A 12,902-nucleotide genomic window follows, 5' to 3' on the forward strand; every position below is an offset into this window, starting at 1 on the left:
ATTATTATAAATAAAATATAAAATTTCTTAACTATTTTTTTAGGGTTAGAATTAGAGATTCGAGTTAGGGTTGTCCATCTTTAACCCCACCTACTATGTCCACGCATTGGCGTCGGAATCAAATTGAGGAGGGGGGGGGGGGGGTGAGTGAAAGAGAAAACCTGAAAAAAAACTTGACAACCAAAAAAATGTGACTATTCTTATTTTCCTAACACGGGGTGGGGGGGGGATTGAACTTCTTTCAGCACCAAATTTTTCTTTCAAACACTACCACTTACCCTTCTTCGACTACACTGCAACCTGCCTGTTGAAAGTGGGAGGGGGGGGGGGCTAAACCTGCGCCCCAAAGTTTGATGCCTAAATGATGTCTATCTTTGCAAAAACGTTTTGTATATATAGAAACATTTCATTACATATATTTTAACGGCTAATCCTTGTTTCCCCCCCCCCCCGGTATAGTTTACGGACTGACACATATGCCACGTTTTGTATATATAGAAACATGCATTTCATTACATATATATATTTTAACTAATAAATAAAGTAACACTTCAAAAGCAAAGGCATCCTTGTTTCTTACATACCGGGGTAATGAATTTACCTTTAAATCTTTTAAACACGGAATCAATACAGACTTCCTGTATCCGTATCGAGAACAAAACTAAAAGATCGAAAGATAATCTTAGAAGAAACCCACGATTTAGTTTATATTCTGATTTTAGAATCGATAGGATCTTTTCATTCAGACACCGTTCAGAGTAAGAGTTAAAACATTCGAAATTGTGCACTTGTGGAATTAGAAAGGGTTGGCGGATTTTCAGATATAAAAAATTTATGTTAAGTAAAGAAAAATTATCCTGGACTCTCCAAGATAGGAAGACTCGTGTAAATTGTCTTGAAACTCGTGTATCTGAATGATATAGACTTGAGGTCCTAGTCTCTGCATGAAGTTTTTTGCATGTCAAAATGTTTTAGAATCAGAATTTTTTCAACCAAAAAAAAAAATTCCTAGACCGGCAAATGCTTGTGTACATAGCTACTGCTGTTTTTGTCCTTGAGTTTTCATCCTTTGATTCCTCTTCGGGAAGTTTGAATTCTCAACAAAACAATAAGGGGTAGGGAGAGGGCGCACGAGTCCGGGCTCTTTGATATCATTGACAGCTGCTTTTCAATAAAAATGGAACTCGTAAATTTACTTACCTTGCCATTGGTCATTTGAAAAATTATTTTGTTAAAAAACATTCTTATTGCACACACAAGTACTCTAAATTTGACATAAAAAGTGCTTGAGTTTTTGATTGACAATGTCTGTGTTGTTTTTGGAGACTAGGTCTTCCAATTAACTTATGGAATTCCCACGGGAACCAATTGCGCCCCGTTATTAGCAGACCTATTTTTGTATCCAAAATCTTATGCGTGAAAAGAAGAAAACACTTGCCGAGGCCTTCAACTCGACATTTAGGTATATCGACGACATATTTTTAATTAACAATGGTAATTTCCATTCTTATTCGAAACAATATATCCTGGTGACTTGAGATAAAAGATATTACAGAGTCTGACACATCTGTTTCATATTTTGATGTTTTACATGAAAAAGACGTAAATGGTAATTCAACAACCAAGCTCTATGATAAATGTGATGACTTCAACTTTTCAATCGTCAACTTCCCTTAATTACAGCAATATACATGTATCTTCATCACCTACATACGGAGTTTATATATCTCAGCTGACTCGATACGCAAGAGCATGCTCTACGTATGAACAATTTCTAACACGAGGTAAATTATTGACAAACAAGTTGATGAAACAAGAATACCAGCAGTCTCCTTTAAAGTCATCATTTCGTAAGTTCTATATGGTAGATTAGCAAATAAAGTTTATCATTGAGTCAAGTACTGACTGACGTTTTTCATACTCATTGTTAGTCTATTATTTATACACTGAATTGACGACGAATTTTCCCGTTATTTCCCGATCATGACAAGGAGCACACGGCGGGTTTGACGGGTCGGCAGGGGATGCTCACTCCCTGTGATCACCTGATCCCACCTCTGATGTTTTGGAGGTCTGTGTTTGCTCTGCTCCTATTTTGTATTGTTTTACGGATTTTTGATTTTGAATACTGTTTGTTATCTCCATATGTTTCATTGATGCAATTAAGTTTACTATGTAAATTGTCATTTTGAAGCTGCTTGCCATCCCTCATTTTCTGCTGCTGTGTGGTGGAACACAAGCGAATTTCAGCATTGCATAATTTACTTGTTGCTGCAACTTTGTTGCATATTTACTGGAATGGATTTTAATATAAGGAAAGTTGAAGATGGGAAAGCTGAAGTCTTTTCGTTTGTTGGCCTTACTTTTAATCAGTATAACATTCAAAAATGACGGAGACGTGACTGGTTAGTTTTTATTTCACATTGTATATTGAATTTGCATATATGAATAGAAGTAAAGTCTGTTTTTTTTAAATTGATTTTCAGGTCGTCAATATATCTGAATGTCGAGTTGAAGGCCACAGCAAATGTTTTCTTATTATGAAGAAGATTTGAAAAAATTCCGCTTCATAAGAATATGAAAACAAGTCGGCTAATAAAGGATCTCAATTTGTATCCGTCGAAATTCAGAAAGTTTGTTGAAAAACCTGCTCCTCTTAAAGTATTTTAAGTTTGGAGATTCCACATCTGATTTACAACATTTGTAGATTTCCTTTTAAGGTTATTTTTGTAAAGAGTAAAGATAGGGGTTAATAAAACTTTGCTGGACCCAGGCCGTATGTTAGTAAAGCTTTCATGAATTTTAGGGTCCAGTATTGGTCCTATAGGATAGATCGAACTTACTTTTGTTGAGAAGAATGTTAGAAATATCAAACGCTGAAATGTAATTTTAAAGAATATCAACATTAGAGAGTAAATTGGAAATACTTTGAATTTCCAGACGTAGAATTTAAACAAAAACTTTTCAAGAAAAAGATTCCACTATACTTAATGGCCCTAGCTGAGTACCAAGTAAAGATATTAATTTGAGCCCTTCACACTCACTATGGTAACATCTCAATTTGAATGAAAAATTCTTAAATGGGACGTAAGACGACATACAATGAATCAGTCAATCTAGGCATTGTTATATTTGGTTACAAGTGAAAAGTTTGGACAAAAAAGATTTGTGGATTGTTCAATTACAAAAAAATTTTTTTAAAAACATTCTGATTATACATATAAATACTCTGAAATTGATTTTAAAAAGATGCTCGAGTTTCTTATTGACAATGTCTATGGAGATCAATCTACCAACAATTCTTGTAGGAATTCTCATAAAGTACCAATGCGTGCTGTTATTAGTATGAGGAAGAATTTATTTAAAAACTTGGAACGAAAAGAAGAAAAAGCACTTGCTTTGGTCTTCATCTCGACAATTCGGTATTCTAGTATCAATTATCAATTCACAATAGTTACCTCCATTCATATGCCAACTGATATATCCCAGAGAATTTAAAATAAAAGAGAGGCTGACACATCTGTTTTATTAAGATATTCTATTTGAAAGAGACGTATTTGATAACCTTTATCAAGAAAAGCAATTGACAAACACGTTGATAAAACATGGATGTTAACAGTATCATTGAATATCAACATTTTGCAAGTTCGACGGTCTATACAATGACAGTGTCAGCAAATACAATCTATTATTAAGTCGAATGCCTATAAAAGATTTTCAAACTGATTGGTAAGCCATTATTTACACTCTATTTAGTATCTAAGGCTTTCACCATTTTACTGATTATGGCAAGGACCACACGGATGTAAACGGTTGACAGGGGATGCTTACTCTTCCAAGGCACTTGATCCAGCCTATATTAATTTTAGATGTTTGTGTTTGCTTTGCTAAAAATTTGTATTTATTCAATAGAATTTGATTTGGATTACTTTGTTTTATTCAATGTCATGTGATTATTAGAAAAAAAATGTAGCTACTGTCAGATGACTTTTGGACCAACCTTTGAATAAATATCAATAATCCTTGATGAATTTTGCTTCCGGAATTCAAGATTTAAGGGATATTGTCTTTGGTCTGTCCGTCTGCATGTTTTGTCTGTCAATCTATTTGCCTGCAAAATCTTTAACCTTGCCCATAACTTTTGAACGGCTGGTTCTAACCATTCATATTTAACTTGACATCGTGTTTTCCATATGACCAAACTTAAGAGGGGGGGGGGGGGTCAGCAATTTTGACCTCAAGTCTTGGCCTTAAAGTTTGATCTCCATTTGTAAAAATATTAACCTTACCAAATTTTTTTTAAAAATGGTTCTAGGGCTTTCATACTTATTTATTCCTTGTAGCAAGACCTTTTTGGGGTACCAATATTTTTGATCTCATGCCCTGACCTGGATCCCGAGTCTCTGGCAGAATATTCGGATTTTGATTAGTTAAAACTTAAATGACTGTTCCCAAAAGTACATATTGTAAATTTAAAAAACGAAAAGTAGAAACACTACATTCATTAATTGCAAATGATTTTTTAATCCCATGAATATAAATTTTGTTTTCTGCTCCAGAATGGTACATTTATAGGACCTGGCCGTTGGGTTCCAGTAGGGGACCAGCCAGTTGCAGTCAATAGTTTTCCAGTTTCTTTGAAAATGATGAATGTTACTATGAAAAGGGAGTATTCTTTGTAAATTGGAGTTAGAGTTCTTGTGATATTATTATATTGTGAGGTTAAAGAATGTTACAGAAAAAAGTGCCCGTGCTCTTAGATTGTTTTCGAATCGCATTCAGGAAGATCTCGGTTTTTATTTAATTGCATTGTTCATCTTCATTAAGCCTTAAACATTGTTTTCGATTGACTTCGCAACACATTTAAAGAAAGTTACATTTGAGAGGTGGCGAACAATAATCACATCAAAATTTGAAATAACACGCAATTCTACGCTCAGTCAATTATTCTCATTGTTTTTTCCAGCTCATCATAACATTCGATGGATTCAGGGATGGAATTTACAGTTTCAAATTTTACAATAAAATATATGGAAATCGCGAACAGTATTCAAGCTCAAAAGTTTATTAAACAAAACTAAATTGGAGCAGAGCAAACACATACTTCCAAAACATCAGAGCTGGAATCAGGTGTCACGGAGGAGTGATCATCACTTAATAATTAAACAAAGTATATTTACATGGTACTCAGAAATTCTGTTCGCAATAACGGTAATGTCGTGTATTTTCGCACTTCGTGATAATGCTAAAGGTCAGAACTGAGTAAATAAAAGAGGCCTACAGATTTTCCAAATTTCAAAAAATGAACGTCGTCGATATATCTAAATGTCGAGTTGAAGGCCACAGTAAGATTTTTCTTCTTTTCACGCATAAGATTTTGCACAAATTCTGCTTCATATGAATACAAAAATAGGTCTGCTATTAACGGGGCGCAATTGGTACCCATGGGGATTCCAATAATTTACTGAAAGACGTGGTCTCCAAAAACAACATAGATATTGTCAATCAGAAACTCAAGCATCTTTTTGATGTCAACTTAAGCGTACTTGTGTGTACAATCACAATCTTTCTTAACAGAATAATTTTTGAAAATGACCAGTGACAAGGTAAGTAAATTAACGAGTTCCATTTTTATTGACAAAGCAGCTGTCAATGATATAAAAAAGCATGGACTTTAATTTATCGTGAGGAATGGTTGTGTATAAAGTTGAAAAGTCATAAGTTTTTAGGCTGTTGATTTTGGTAAAATCTTGTGATTTCTAATTTTCCAAAAGTTCCTTGGAATTTTTAAGTATCCACATCTGATTTACACCACTTCTTGAATATATTGTTGCACAGTACTCTTGAAGTTTCTCATTCACTACTGTTAATATCTTAGTAAGGAGTAAAGAAAGAGGCTTGGTTGAACATTTACTGGAACCCGCTATGTGTCTTTGTTTGTATTCTTATGAGGTTTCGGAATCCAATATACGTATGCGTTGTACATGTATATATATGGTAGTTCAAATTCATTTTGGTTCTTTGGGATATTAAAAATACTTAAACTGACATATGATTTTGAAGAATTTCTTCCTTAGAAAGGGAACTGTGAGTATAAGTTGGACTACCACTTGTAAGATTAAATCCAAGTTCTTCTAAAATACAATTTATATAATGAGCCTTACAAACGAAGACAATGTTGTTATCTGCTTTGTCAGCAGGGACCAGTACATATACTTAATGATCATGTAATCTATCTAATTCTTCTCTTCTGGATTATTGAATACGGAAGGATATATGGTTTTCATATTGCCCTTTAATCTTTAATACGCGATTTTAACATGAATCTGATACATTTAATCTATTCTGAGAAAATTATATATTATTCGTATGTGCATTTTTATAAAATTATGTTTTCAAATGACCAACGACATGGTACAGGTTAAATGAAAATGAATATCTGAATGTTGAATTGGAGGCCACAGCAAGAGACTTTTTTCATGCAGAGGTTTTGTTTTGATTTTAAAGATAAATGTTGCTTTATATGAATAAAAGATAGATCCTGCTTAGAAAGGGTGCGATTCTTACCTTTAGAATACCTGGACCGACAGATGGTTCGATGACTTGATCTCCAAAACCTATATACATAGATATTTGCAAACAGAAACTCATACTTCTTTTTAATAACATATTCGGAGTACTTGTGTGTACAATCAAAATGTTTTGGAATGAAATAATTTTTGTAAATGAACAATAGTAAAATATGTAAGCTCCGTTTTTTTTTAATCATCTGTTTCTGATGTCAAAAAGCAAGGATCGTAATTTATCGTTTAAAATGGCTGTAAAGGTGTTTAAAAACGTACCTTTTGATGTTACCGATTTTAATTAAATTTTGTGATTTCAAATTTTCTAAAAGTTCCATGGAATTTTTTAAGTGTTTATATGTGATTTTAAAACATTACCTCTCGAATACGCTGTTGTACATTGCTTCTGAAGTGTCTTCTTCAATGCTGCTTGGTAAAACATTTACTGGAACCCGCTTTGCATCTTTGTAAAGATCTCTATGTAGTTTAGAAAGCTAGTATGAATATGGTAATTCAAATTCAATGTTATTGTTGGGAATATTAAAAATATTTAAAACTGACATATGATTTTGAAAGTTTTCCCCTTTCAAAGAGAATTGTGAGTAACCCAAGTTCCCTTTAGATACACTGAAGATTACAAGCTTAACAAAGACAATGTTAATTGTTATCTGCCTTGTCAGCTCGGAGGAGTACTACTAATCGTATATTTATACTCTATCTGATTCTTTTTTCACTTCTGCATTGTAAAAGACAAAGGAAAAGGTGATCTTCAAATCCCCCCTTCCTCAATCGTTTAAAGGGAGATCTCAACATCCATCTGATACTATTAAGCCATTGTCACAATCTTTTTTATGTTTGGACCATGGCCTGGTGTAATCTTTCACAGAATTCACACATGATGCCAATTGAAAGATCAGGGTTCTCTATACATATTGACCGTTTTTTGAAATAAGTGATTTAAGGTTCTAATTAATTTATTTGTATTATCACCAGTATTGCAATATAAATGTTTCAAATTTAGCGACTCATTATTTTTCTGTTTTCTACACCAGTTTCTCTAATCAAAGATACAGTATAAATGTTTGCGATTTAATGAATGTTTATTCTGTTTTCGAAAATATTTGCTATATCGTTAATAATACAATCCAATTTGCGATACAAAACATGCTATAAATAAGATTTTTCAATGACCATGTGAAATTTAAAGAATACTGTATATTTTAAATGGGTCATCTAAATTTCTTTTTTAACCATAAAATATCAGAAAACAAACAATATACCAGAAGATTCACTAACATGTATTTGAAATACCAGACTTCCATAATATGTTAGAGCGCCTTTTCCTTTTATTCTTCTTCAACATAAATATGCTGCATGTTGATATATCAATGTGGATGTCGACATAAGTATCGTGCATGTCGACATTTTTTTTTAGAAACCTGCAATAGGCAGGTAAAATTATGCTACCGTAAAAAGCAAGATTTATAAACTGACTAGATCACTCCCGCAAAAATTATGATTGATTTTAAAATTGCCTGTGATAACATCACATGCTAGAAAAGAAGACAAATTTTCAATTGTTTTGTCAGGCATGAAGTAGTTCGTTTAAATGCAACACAAGATTCACTGTCATGAGACTGAAATGCAAAAAAGTATATAATGTTGGTGTTCATTTTCATCAGTGAATACATGCATTTGGCAAAGAAAAGAGAATTTATGATAAAGAAAAGAGGATGAAATGATTTACATGTATGAGACTTTCGTAAAGGATAACTAATGTTTTTGTTAGGCGAGAAATAGGAAACAGTTTTTATCACAACACAAATCAGGAACAGAGAAAAACGGACCTCTATCCATCAGAAGTGGGATCAGGTTCGTGGAGGAGTAAACATCCCCTGCAGTCATACCCGCAGTGCGCCCCCGCCACCATCAAGAAAAATGAAAAAAAAAACGTAGACAATTCAGCGTCTATAAAATTGACCAACAATATATAAGCGTGAGAAAAAGTTAGACAGTTTTTACTCAATGATAGGTTATATTTGCTGACAAGGTCATTGTATCGACAAAAAAACCTTGCGAAATGACGACTTCAAACGAGGCTGTTGATATCCCTGTTTTAACAACTTGTTTGTCAATAGTTTGTTTCGTTTTATAAATTGTAAATATGTAGAGCATGTTCCTGCATAACAAATTAACTAAGAGGCAAACACCCGCAAGCAAGTGATAAGGGTATCTTGTTAAATAAGTAAGGCATTGTTAATAAAGAGAAAATGGCGATTGAAAAGTTGAAGTAATCATATTTGTCAGAAAGCTTGGTATTGAGGTTAACATTTACGTCCTTTTGTAGTAAAATATCCAAATATGAAACAGATGTGCAAGACTCTGTGGTATCTTTTATTTCAAGCTCAGTGGGATACATCAAATCGCCATACGAATAGAATTTTTTTTCAAATTGTGAATTGATATTACGTGGTCGATATATCTAAATGTCAAGTTGAAGGCTACAGGAAGTGTTTTCTTCTTATGTAGATTTTTTAAAAATAATTTCTTCATATGAATAGGTTTGCTGATAATGGGGCGAAATTGATACTAATGCAATCTGATTAAAATTAGATCCTTTGATCCGCTCACAGAGATTGCCACAGCTTTGTAGAGATCTCGTGTGAGCGGATCAAAGGATCTGATTTTAATCAGATTGGTGCTAATGTACGAAAGCCCAGAAGGCTCATTCGAGATTCAAGTTTCGAGATTCAAAATTCGAGATTCGAAATTCGAGTTTCGAGATTCAAGATCCAGATTAACCAATCAAAAGGCTCATTCGAGATTCGAGTTTCGAAATACGAGATTCAAAATTCGAGTTTCGAGATTCAAAATCCAGATTAACTAATCAAATACGGGTTCAACATTACTTCCCTTTATTATGTTTTATCTATCAATAAATCGTTTAATATATTTATAATAAATGAGTCATTTCATTAAATTACAATACAAGAAAGAGTGTTATATATATTAGAAGGAAAGTTAAATAATCATTTAATTTTTGATCAGCAAGATATACTTCAATTTATATTATGACTTCTTAAATATTAAATAGAATACATATATCAGGAATATATATATTTTTGCATTGTCTACTGTATATAGAGGGTTGCTGACATAAAAATACAGTTATAAATAGTGTCTAAAGATTAACAAAATCCCCACCCCTACCGGCAACACCTGCCAATTTTTCCCGACACTGAAAATGTTACTTTAAAACTTTGAAAGGCAATGTAGCCTTGATAAATAAAAACCGCGCTCGTTTTCCTAATAGAGGGAATACATTAAAATAAAGTTTTCAATTACTTATGTTCATCTAAGGCTTTGATTTCTTGAACTAATTAACAATTATATATACAATACAGATTGCAAATATGAATTAGAATAAATGCAGCATTCATTTTATCTGATATCAAACAGTAGATTAGTCTAAATAATAGCGTTATGGTCAAAGACTAAAATATACTCGGTTTTTATTTATCAAGGCTACAAGGATTTTGTTAATCTTTAGTCACTATTTATAACTTTATTATTTATGGAAAGCCAACGGGTTCAAAATTCCAACTCTGTAATTCTTAAAATGTACACAGGTAGATCTGAAGTTGTAAATTGTAAATCTTAATTTCATAATCTGTTAATTGTTTTTTCACAATCTGTTAGTTGTAACTATCCATGCTTAATTTGACAAATGTAAAAATGTAAATGCAAGTTTTGCCGATGTCTTTGTAAAGTACACGTTAGTTTGTATATACGGAAAATTTAGATTAAAAATTATTTGAAGTGATCATATATTAAGTACGTATTTTTTCCTTTTCTTCCAAACGGATGACTATTTTTGTGTTTATAAATAATCATTAATATATTTTATAATGTTTCGTCAGATTTAAGACTAACACACTATAGGAAGGGAGGGTCCTTCTCTTTGCACCACTCATGGAGTTTGTATACATTAATCAGATGATTTTATAGAACCGGAGACATTCCAGACGGCATGGAACATCTCAGTTTTGTTGGGTTACATATAGTTTATTTCATGCATCATCATGAAACAAAATGAAGTTCAGAAAAAAAATTAAGGCTTCTGTGCCTTGGGCCCTACGATCACACAAAAAAAGAACACGTGAAAAATCTAGCATTCGTGCATGTAGCAACGTTTTTGAAAGGGGCGCAGAAAAATAATTGACACGTTTATCTGAAAATCCTGGGGGTGTGGTATATGGTTCTTACTTTTTCACAAGACAATTCGATCCATAAGTTATAATGGGTTTTGATACTAAATTACAGTAAAACATGTTCGAGAAAAAGCGGGAAGGGAGAGCCCCCCCCCCCCTCCAATACAACGCGGCAAGTCTTTACGCCTCTTTATAATACTGAAAAAAAAACTTTCGTGTTCTATTCCCTCGGCATCTCTCCGTGTGCTGATTTAAAAGGGGGTTGGGAATCCGGACCCCCTCCCTGAAAATGTACAGTTAATTGTATAAACTGAAGCACATAGAAATGACTTTCCCCCCCCCCCCCCCCCCCCCCCCCCCCCCCCCCCCCCCCACACACACACACACACCCAAACACACGCAAACCACAACCACAAACACGAAATCAGTTATTATTATTATTTTTTTTTTTTTTTTTTTTTGCTTGTCGAAGAATTTTTGGTTTGGAATATTTTGACTAAGGTGCACCTCGTCCCCCTTTGGAAAAAATTCCCGAGATCCGCGCCTGCTTTCTGTAGCGGTATATACGAAAAAAGTTTTGTGTGTTTAGATCCCCGATCTTTTCTGTATTAAACTTAAATCTTATTTATAAACAGCTTAAGAGACCACTTGAAGGCATGCTATGCATGCATACCACAAAACTCAGTTGGTAAAGGATCTTTTTAGCTTTGGAGCGAAATGACTTGCCACCCTTATAGCGCCCTCTTTCGTCTTAATATGCAACCTTGCATAATTTACGAATCACGAAAGTACATTTCATAAGTTGACAAATCGCAAGTCTACGAATTACACGTCATCATTGACATAACTTGCATTTACATTTTTACACTTTTAAATTTATGTTGGATAATTTACAATTAACAAATTATGAAAGACCATTTGACAAATTATGAAATTAAGATTTACAATTTACAAATTCAGGTTTACAACTGTACATTTTAAGGATTACAGAGTTGGAATTATGAACCCGTTGGCATGTTCCATAATTATTATGTCAACAATCCTTTATATATAGTAGACAATGCAAAAATATATATCACTGGCGGATTTAAGGGGGGCGTGGGGGGCGCACGCCCAAAATTTTTCAAAGTATGATATGACATATTCATGCCACATTTTGGTCAAAACTAACCAAACCACTGTTTTTCTGCCTGGATTTACTCTTAAAATACACAAACATCCAGGAGCTTCCGGGGGCTGCGCCCCCTGGGTCCCCACCATTCAAAGTATGATATGACTAGTATTAAACACGTCGTGCCATGGTACATCACTAAGCAATACACCACTATCGGTAAGTAATTAGCAATTAAATCGTTTATTATAGTGGCATGTGTGACAATATAATGAGAATTGAGAAACATTCAATACAATTATTATTTAAACATCCGGACCTATGTGCCACTTAAAACAAAAATAATTGAAAAATATGCACTATTATTGTGTCTGGAAAACCCAAACCCGAAACGAAAAACGAAAACCCAGGAGCTACCGGGGGCTTCGCCCCCTGGGCCCTTACCAGGGCTTCGCCTTGGACCCACTGGGGGCATTAAGGCGGCCCCCAGACCCCTTGCCTCAACAACATTATCCACGCCCCCCCCCCCCCCCCTAAGTACCAATCCTGTATCCGCCCCTGTATATATTCCTGATTATGTATTCTATTTAATATTTAAGAAGTCATAATATAAATTGAAGTATATCTTGCTGATCAAAAATCAAAGGATTATTTAACTTTCTTTCTAATATATAAAACACTCTTTCTTGCATTGTAATTTATTCAAATGACTCATTTGCTATAAATATATTAAACGATTTATTGATAGATTAAACATAATAAAGGGGAGTTATCAATGTTGAACCCGCATTTGATTGGTTAATCTGGATTTTGAATCTCGAAACTCGAATTTCGAATCTCGAATTTCGAACCTCGAATCTCGAATGAGCCTTTTGATTGGTTAATCTGGATCTTGAATCTCGAAACTCGAATTTCGAATCTCGAATTTTGAATCTCGTATTTCGAAACTTGAATCTCGAATGAGCCTTCTGGGCTTTCGTACTAATGAGAGTTCCAATTCAACAGACTGCTGGACTG

The sequence above is a fragment of the Saccostrea cucullata genome, unplaced genomic scaffold (assembly GCF_032062105.1).
Source record: "Saccostrea cucullata isolate Sc308-1 unplaced genomic scaffold, CSIRO_AGI_Scuc_v1 ctg55, whole genome shotgun sequence".
Classification (NCBI taxonomy): domain Eukaryota; kingdom Metazoa; phylum Mollusca; class Bivalvia; order Ostreida; family Ostreidae; genus Saccostrea; species Saccostrea cuccullata.